The 9141-nt window shown below is 49.5% G+C and overlaps 1 long non-coding RNA gene across 2 annotated transcripts in view; it reads right to left on the bottom strand.

Moving 5' to 3' along the window:
• Positions 1–314: 314 nt before the first annotated feature.
• Positions 315–9141, bottom strand: part of LOC107322221 — a 9636-nt gene continuing 809 nt past the window's right edge. The window contains exons 2-4 of one of the 2 annotated variants that reach the window (XR_001558870.2): positions 1750–1936; positions 1469–1645; positions 315–1299 (exon numbers count right to left, since the gene is read on the bottom strand). This is a non-coding gene — a long non-coding RNA (uncharacterized LOC107322221). The remainder of the gene's footprint in view (positions 1300–1468; positions 1646–1749; positions 1937–9141) is intronic. The other variant, XR_004309278.1, reaches the window with a different exon arrangement.

Raw genomic sequence — 9141 nt, 5'->3', positions numbered from 1 at the left:
AACTACAAAGTTTTGGGAAGTAGGAAACCAGAATCCTTAATGCCTGTTGGTTGTGTTGGAAATATCCTCAATAATTTTTGGTCAGGACGGTATCTGATAAAAGCAGTTTTTATTCGCGATTGCAATGGCGGGCGCCCTGATGGCAGAAGCACCTATGGACATGTTGTTACAGTTTTTATACTTTTTCTCCCATATGTTTTCCCCTCCTGTTTCCCCTTTGATTGGGTATTCCAGGTTACAATTTTACTCGAGATTTGCATTACATTCCGACATTTGTTGATTCCCGCGTTATCTTGTGTTAGTCAGTCGCCATCCCTGGTTTTGTTTCCAAGATGTCTCGGTACTCTTATCGTATTGATATGTTGATTCCCTTCAAAGCTTCTTCCATTCTGTCCTAGAGACCTTTGTTAAACAAAGAGGGGGGGGGGTGATTCCAGTCCTTCCCGATATCTCTTCAGGCACATCCTAAGGTATGTCACGACTTGTATATTTTTACAATGCGTACAACAAAACACTAAAACATACATTGTTGCTAGTTTATACAGGCATCTTGTTAGTTCTATTTCAGACAGCTGGACAGACAGGAGCTGCAGTCTTTGTACGTAATAACTTCTACCTAATAACTACAAACTACTTCACTTATATACTGAGACCTTGAAAGAAAAGATTCTTCTCTTGTTCTAAAGGCACAAACAACATTTGATTCCCACAGTTGCATCTAGGATGATAATAGCAGTTAAGTGAGAAGTAGTTGGATTTTGGGGGGAGGTTGCTGGCTCGAGTTGTGCCTTGCTGTGTGTTATTCCATTTGCAGCAGCTGCTGGGGGTGGAGGCAGGTCAGGAAGAACAGGTCCCAAATGCCCCACAGTTGTAGCACACAGAATATGGAGTGAACACAACCAGCCGCTCCCGAAGCGATCTGCGCTCAGCAGATGCAATCAGGCAGACTTTGCATCAGGTTTTGCATCCTCCCCAAATGACTGCATCCCTCAGGCCAATGCAAGAGGCAGAACAGATCCGTGGCAGCTCTGCACGTAGTCCCGAATGTTCTTTGCTTCTCCCCTTCCTGGCAAAGCCCAGCAATGCGTTCCAATGTGGGGCAACAACACTGTCATGTGCAGCTGCTGGGAGGACACTGCTTCATGTGCATCTCTTTGGCCCCCCAGGTTGGTTTTCTTTCGGTCCTCGTGAAGCAAAACATGAATTACATCTCAGAGACATAAAGCAGCGCAGCAATAGGATGGCCCAGGAGGTGCGTAAACAATCATTTGCATCTGACGTGGCTTGGATAATTGAGATCTGAAATAAAGGAGAAATAAACTGCGCTTTAGTCTGAGTTGTTCGTGCTTGGGGAGGAAAAGAAATATAGAAATCTGTTCTGATAGCTTCATATATTTTAAATGTGATGCTTTAAGAAGCACGTCGTGCTATTGCTAACAGGAGGGGACCAGAGCATGGTGTTTGGTACCAGGAATTGAGTGGCATTGCTCCTCTGATATTTCCTCTCCTATTTCTGTAGCAACGATTGTTTACGCTTCTAATTTTAGCCACTTCGGAGCTTTGTTCTCTTGGAGTTAAGGCTGGAGAAAAGCTGCACATCCTGGTAGGTTAAACAGAGGGTGAGGAAAAGGCGTCTGTAGCAAAGCTGAGGGGAGAAAATGAACACTTTGTGTTAGCAACGAGGTAAGTAAGTGCACCCAGGGCACTTATACATACACACACACAGCTACATGCTCTGAGCGCTGTCACCTGGTCGTGCTGTATGTTCCCAACTGTGAAGCAGAAGAGCTGAAGAGGAAACGGTGTCTGAACTGGCTTGGAAACAGCAGCACACGATGCTTGGAGTCAGTGCTTCCCACATCCCTGTGCTTCAGCATTAGCAGCTGTTTGTTGAAGGTCTTTTTGCTGCAGCTTTGTTGCTGGTGGTGTTTATGCACTGGACACAAAGATGCAAACACGTAGGTATTAAGTGAAGCATATTCCATGTGTACACTTGAAAAGTTACCTAGTGTGACCAGAAGCTTTGTAACGTGTAATGACAGTGCTCCAGCCTCACGGGGAGGGGTGAGCTTCCCATTGTGTTACTGGTACCAGGTGATAAAGGCTTAAGGAGAATTCAGTGAGTCAATGAAAAGGAAAAACTGAAACAAAGTGTTAACTACAGAAAACTGGAAAGCTATTAGAACACAGAATCACAGAATGAGCCGGGTTGGAAGGGACCTCAAGGATCATGTAGTTCCAACCCCCCTGCCTGGCAGGGCACCAAACATAGCAGCCTTTTTACATAGCATCAGGTGCCACAGGGCCCCAGTTCCAACCACTGGCCTTAAGAGCACCTCCAAGGACGGGGCCATACACCACACCCTTCCACTGGGCAGCTGTTCCAAGGGCCTAACCACTTCCTAGTAGAAGAAACTTCCCCCTAACATCCCACTAAATCTTCCCTCTTTTAACCTTCAAACCAATTTCCCCGTGTCCTGCTATTGGTCAAGCCTTTCCAAGAGTTTACTCCCCTCCTGGGTAGTAAGTTAAAACGCACGCGTTTAGGGAATCAACAAGTCCAATTCTACTCTGCATCAATATGTGGCAGATAGGGCTGAGTCCTGCAGATGTATGGACAGAGCTGCACCAATCGCACATCAGTCAGTGCTGCACCACAACGAGCAGTAATTCAAGAGCACTTTGCCTCCAATGGCACGGATCAGGCCTGAGAGTTTATGCATTTAAACAACCAGCCAACTTTGCCAAAGGGGTTATATCACAAAACCCACACAATGAAGGGCTGGTGCCATTGAAACGCTCTGGTGCCCTGTATCCGTGCAACAAGAGCAGCTGGAGGGAGCTGCCGTGTGGTGCAAGGGGATGAAAAGTCCCCCAGATCCCCATTGGATCAGCTGGGACTCCTTGTGTGCTCAGCCGCCATTTATCCACAACGCTTCCATGTCGGCTGGGCTGAAGGCCTGAAGTGACCCTGAGGGTTCCGTGTCACCGCCTGTAGGTAGGGCGTGAGCTTCAACCTTCATCCTCCTCCTCACCTTTCCTCCTCTCCAGGTCGCTCCTGCTTTCTCTTCCTGCGCTCACCTTCCTTTTCTTCACAGCCCAATCCCCCGTTTACAGGCCCCGTTTCAAGGCGCCCGTTTCAGCTCCGGTTTCGGCTCCGCAGGTTCCGTTTTAGGCCGCATCCATGTCCCCCGCAGCCGGGGGGCGCCGTCGCGCCTCTACCCCGATCTGCAACTTTCCCGTCGTCCCCTCGCGGAACAAACGAGGAAACAATTCCCCCGCCACCGCGAGGCGCTGCTGGGAGTTGTAAGTTCCTCCTTCACGGAAGTCGCCTCAACCGCGTCGCCGGTTGGCGTTAGAGCGCGCGCGCCTCGGACTAACAAACCCACCTCACCAACGGCGCACCGGGGCGGCAATGGCGGCGGCGGCGTCCTGCGCAAGACGGCTCCCCTCCGTGCGGACGCGCGCACGAAGTGAAATATCATAAGGCATTCTCCGCATCGCGGTATGGAAGGACATGTCGCAAGGGCCAGGAAACAGCGGCTAAGATCCGCGACGGCCGGGACCGCCCAACTCCGCAGCAGCGCTTACAACGCGCCAGCCGAAAAAAGCAAAGCCGACAGCCTACACAGTGACGTAACGCACCGCTACCGCCAACAAACATCGCGCCTGAGCGTCAGCGTGCGGACAACGCGCCGCAACCCGCGTACGGCTGCGAAACGGGACCGGGACCGGAACGCGGACATGGGGGTGGGGGGAACGGGGGGAACCGGGGAAAACGGGGCCGCATTCATAGCGCCCGAGCCGCCACGCCGCCCGGCATGCAACGGGGCACGGGGGGGCGGCGGGGGCGCGTTCCTGCGGGCCGCGGGGGATGACGGCCTAAAAGGCGGGAATGGCGGGTGTGTGAGCGGGGGAACAGCGCTGCGGTTAACGGGGAAAGTTCGGGGTTTGGGCGCAGGGCAGGGGGGGGCGAGATGAAGCGAAGATGGCGGAGCATGAGGGGACTGTGTGGGCAATGAAGAAGCTCACGCCATGCAGTGATGTGGGGCTTGTGCTGACGCCATTGGGAGCTATGGGGGAGCAGTGAGGGCTGGTGCTTGGCGCCACATTGCGGGCTATGGGAGCAAGTGAGGGCTCGTGCTGGCCCCATGGGAAGCTATTGGGAGCAGTGAGGGCTGTGCTGGCCCCATTGGGCGGCATGGGAGCAGTTGAGGCTGTGCTGGCCCGCGCATTGGGGGCTATGGGAGCAGTGAGGGACTGTCGCTGACCCCAATTGGGAAGCTTATGCGGAGCAGTGAGGCTTGTGCGGCTGGCCCCATTGGAAGCTATGAGAGCCAGTGAGAGGGCTGTGCCTGGCCCTTGGGAGCTATAGGAGCAGTGAGGCTGTGCTGGCCCCATTGGGAACTATGGGAATGCAGTGGAGCGGTGTGCTGGCCCCAATTGGGAGCTTGGGAGCAGAGAGGGGCTGTGACTGGCCATGCCTTGGAGCTATGGAGCAGTGAGGCTGTTGCTGGCCCCTTGGGATCATATGGGACAAGTGAAGGCTTGTGCTGACCCCATTGGAGCTTGGGAGCAGTGAGGCGGATTGCAATGACCATTTGCATAGAACGATGATCAGAATATGTGCTAGTTGCGGATTGGACACGGACATGGTGAGGAGGGTTCGAGGAATGGAGGGAGCTCAGGTGTTGTTCCCTTGGACAGAATAAGTTGGAGGTGTGTTTAGTAAATCAAGTGGTGAGGCTGTGTCCTTGTAGCTGCCACCATGTAGAACAGCAGCATCTGCCGCTTCCCTTTGAATGTGTTTTGTACCCACCTGTGCAGGAGGATGAAAGGCTGTTTGGGTGGGCTCACAGTCAGTGCAGATCTATGTGCCTCTGCAGGGCTGTCTAGCGCAACCCAGTGCATGCACGATATCAGCTCTGCCGATAGAATGAAGGCTAAATCCCATGGTGAGAAGCGAGCAACCACGGGCTCGCAGGTAGCTGTGTATTTCTGGTGGTGTCTGCTGGTTAAGAGTTTGACTGGCACCTATTAAGGAGCGAAGGAGGCAGAAGTGTGATGGACCACGCAAGCGGGGTCCATCTGGAGGGAAGTGGTGGGTCAAAGTAAAGGAGGAAAGTCAAAAATGAGGTGGAAAGCGTTGCAGTGGTACATTTCAGATTGAGCACCAAGTAAGAGATGGCAGTGTGGCCGTCTAGCTATGGCGGTAGTGAATGAGACGTATTAGCTTCAAAGATAGGGAAAGAAAGTGGAAGAAAAGTTTTGGAGATATGGGAAGAGAAGGAGCAGCTGAAAAGGACAGAGGAGGAAAACACAAGAGCACTGTGGAACAAAGAGTGATGGTGTAAATTAGTCTTATTTCAGCGCAGGGGAAAAAGCACTTATTTGCGATGGATGTTAAAATAGTTCCAGTGAAAACAGTTGGAGAAACAGTGAACCGTATGGTGAGAGATGGATGGGTTTGGGGGCCGTGCTTTGGGAATGGCATACATGTAGGTCGCACAACGGTTGCTGAAATCTCCTCCTGATAAGTAATCAACATGGGAACTGGTGGTGCTGATGTGAGAGAAGTTCTATGTTGGTTCAAAATGTAAATATCCCCCCCTCCCTTTTTCTATGCCCCTATTTAATAGTACTTTGTTTCCATCAAGATTAGACATGAAAGGATTATGAGTCTGGTAAATCTCAAGAGGACAGCTGAATTATCTGCAGCTTTGTTGGTTCTGGGACAGGCAGCGGTAGCCGTGAAGATCTCTATCTTGGGAAGCGTGTGTTGTATTTATGTTCCATTTTCTGTGTTAGTGTCCAATTTTGGAAGCTCTTGGTAGTTTGGTGAGGACTGCTGCCTAGTTCTTACTGCGGTGCTTTCTGTTGTCCAGCAGCCCTTTCCTGCTTATTCTAGTGTAACAACAAATAAATCTTGGACAGGTAGAATTAATGATGATATCCGACTGCTCCTTTGGTGCTGTTTGGTTTGCTGAAGAGGAACTAAAAACAGCCTCCTTTGATTATGTCCGTGCCTGGCTGTTGCAGGGATGCTGCGTGAATGGCTCTGATTCACGCTTCCCTGTTGAAGTGATGAAGCTGTATTTTCCACCTGACCGATCTCTTATTCTTTTGTGAGTTCAGGCAGCTGCGTTGCACTCGATGGGGTTATTGGATGAGCAGGTCTGTGTGGGCTGTCCTTGTTTGGTCCCACAGCTGCTGGGGGCAGGATGAGCTCTATGGGTGAGGACTATTACAGGTTGATTTGGTTCGTATAGGGTGTGTGCTGTGCTGACTCAAGCAGGTTGTGTGCCCTGGAAAAGCACTTTGATTGGGGCTGTACCATCAAACCTCAAGTGATTATTGACTGAGTAGCTGTTCTTCAGACTCTGGCTGGTTGTTGCTTTCGTGGCATCTCCACGTCTTTAATGTCGTTATCTACAAATGTGAATTAGAGGGGCCGAGCTCAAAGAAACTGGAAAGCGAAGCAATCAGTCACTATAAGTGCTGTAGAAGTGCTGTAGGCGCTTGGTTTTGGCACACTCTGGTCCAATTTGGGCTGTCGCTTGTATGTCATTGGTTTGTTCAGTCAGAGCGAACTCATTAATTGTGATTATAAAGGCTGGCGTGCGGTGCTGGGGTTGAGTTTATTTGATCCACGGAATGCTAGTAGAATAAGTAGCGAAAAGGACAGGTGCGGTACTTGTTGCTGTGCATTCACCTGAAAGGCAAAGACGGCTTAATAACTCTGCAGGAAGGAGATTGTCAGGTGATCTTGACAAATTAACCCCATCACGTTTAGAACAAAAGCGAATTCATATTTCTGGTCTGGGTAAAAACACTAGCTACATTCACAAGAAAGGCAGCATTGAAAATATATCCAGGTTAAGTTATAAAACTCCTCGTGGACACGTAATAAATGCAGGTATCCTATTGACTGATCATTCATCTTTGGAGACGTGCAGGTCTTAAATACAAGCTGTTGTCCTGTGAAAGATTCTGTAGGCGATCGGCTGCCTATATTTAGAACAGGCTGCCCTGCTTCACTCAGCTCTGGCGGTGCAATAACGGCCAGTCCAAAGCTGCCATGCAAGCAGCAAGATAAGCTCATATAGCTGTTCTCTGTTACGGCTAGGCGCAGGTAAAGTAAAGAGAGGCATAAACACTGTCATTACTATTCATGAGGGGACGAAATGTGGGTAATTCCTGAAGGATTAATGCCCTCCTATGTGTGTCTGAGGTGCATCCACGCTGCATGGTTGGCCTGATGGGCTTGCATCAGCAGGCTTTATCTTGTGAATCCTTTTTTACCAGCCGCACATGGAGGGACAAAGGGAGCAGTGAACTTGAGCTTGAAGTGGTGACTGAAATGAGGCTATGATGCTGTGGTTGTAACTCAAATTAACTTTGTATCCGAGGCGTTTCCGTAGCTGCCTGTTGGAGTTAGCAGCCTTGTCTGGTGGTTTCTCAGCCTGGCAGGAACTTACAACAGCGACAGAAGAAGCAATGAAGAAAGACAATAGAACACAGATGATCACAGATGGATTTGATTCCAGCAAAGAGCTCGCAAGCAGGGCCTTAACTATCTCAAAATCTTGTGGTTTTATCCACCTGTGGAAGATAGGACGAGAACAAAGTGAGCCAGTAGCCTTCGTAAAGGCAGGGATTTCCTATTGACCTGCTGCAGTGCTACTGCTGTAGAGCATTGAGATGCGCAATCCCATTACAGGTGGCAGCAGGCTGCTGCTTCTGAATGGCTCTGGAGTTCCTCTGGAAACACGAGTCACGCACAAACTGTATTACGGAAAATGCAAATAGTAAGCAGGAAGTTGGAAATATTAAGTTGCTGGAGCGTTAACCAGGAAGGGCTGCATTCAGCAGTATGTGGCTGGCTATCGAAGTGCCTGCAACTGGAGCGTCTGCAATGTGAAAGGTTGCGTTTTGGGGGTTCTGAAAAGCTGGCAGCTTTCAGTGCAGCATGTGCTGTGTGTTGTTAATTAATGCACGTGTGGGCTGGCTGGGGGGTATTTTCTGCATTGTCCTTGATGCAGGACTTGGTTGGCTTGCCTGGCACTTAACTGATGGGGTATGTTTGGGTGATCAGTTCATCTGAGCGGAATCGTAGCCTTATGTTATGCTTGCACATGGCTCTTTATTCCTAAGGAGAGCTGATTTGTTCTTCAGCACTTTAAGTTCTTTCGACCCACCAGAAATCGAGGCTTCTGATTTTTGATGCAGCTGCTAGGTGAGGTACAATCGGGGCTCTGCCCACCATCTTACGTAAACGACGCAGAGATGGTTAAATTGAATATAGCCATTCTAGGAACCAGCAGAAGGGCAGATGTACACTGCTTCTGTTGTCAGCCTGTTGGTCACGCACTGCAAATGGAATCTTTGTAGCGATAAGCTTATTTTATTACGGAGTGGATGCACCGTTGGATTATCAATGAAAGTAATATTTTGAGTCTTTTATTCATTGCATAGCTAGAATTTCATTTAGATTAAGAAACGCGTAACTAGAAAGGAAAACAAGTTTCTTGATCAACACTATGAATCTGCAAAGCTCTGAATTGAAGTCGAATTGTTTTGCTTTGTATGTAATCTCCATCTTCCAACATGTCACCACAGTTAAATAAAGAAAGCAGTCAAGACCAACCCAAACGGTGCTGAAGAGGACAGCTTATTCTCCTCTTCATTTCAATCAACCGGGAGCATCTTTATTAATAGCTCTTTTATGTTAGCCACATAACAGGATAAAAGGGCAGCAGATGCCTCGGTTGGGAGGAGCAAAACCGCCCCCATGCAGCCTTGCTTGCAACAAAAAGAGTTTGTCAGCGATCTAAAATATCTCGAGTGCTTAACAGATTAGTTGGGAGGTATGGATTAGTACACATGCAGACGCTGTGCTTAGCGCTGGGCCTTTAGGCTGCTGCTTCCCTGCTGGGCTTGCTGTGCATCTACGTGCCTTGACTCATGTACGCTGTGGCAAGTTGCTGTTTTGGACGATGCATGCTACGTGCAGAGCTCTTGTGCAAGTCGTGGGAAGAGTCTAAGTATGATGTGGGGCTGAACGGGGAGGAAATCAATGGGGATGGCAATCGATCTTTAAAAGAGGGCCACCAGAAGAGGCTGCTGGTACCTTTGTGCTTT

This window comes from Coturnix japonica, chromosome 18 (genome assembly GCF_001577835.2).
Source record: "Coturnix japonica isolate 7356 chromosome 18, Coturnix japonica 2.1, whole genome shotgun sequence".
In the NCBI taxonomy this organism is placed as follows: domain Eukaryota; kingdom Metazoa; phylum Chordata; class Aves; order Galliformes; family Phasianidae; genus Coturnix; species Coturnix japonica.
The sequence above is the reverse complement of the archived record's forward strand: the minus strand, read 5'-3'. Positions and strand labels throughout refer to the sequence as shown.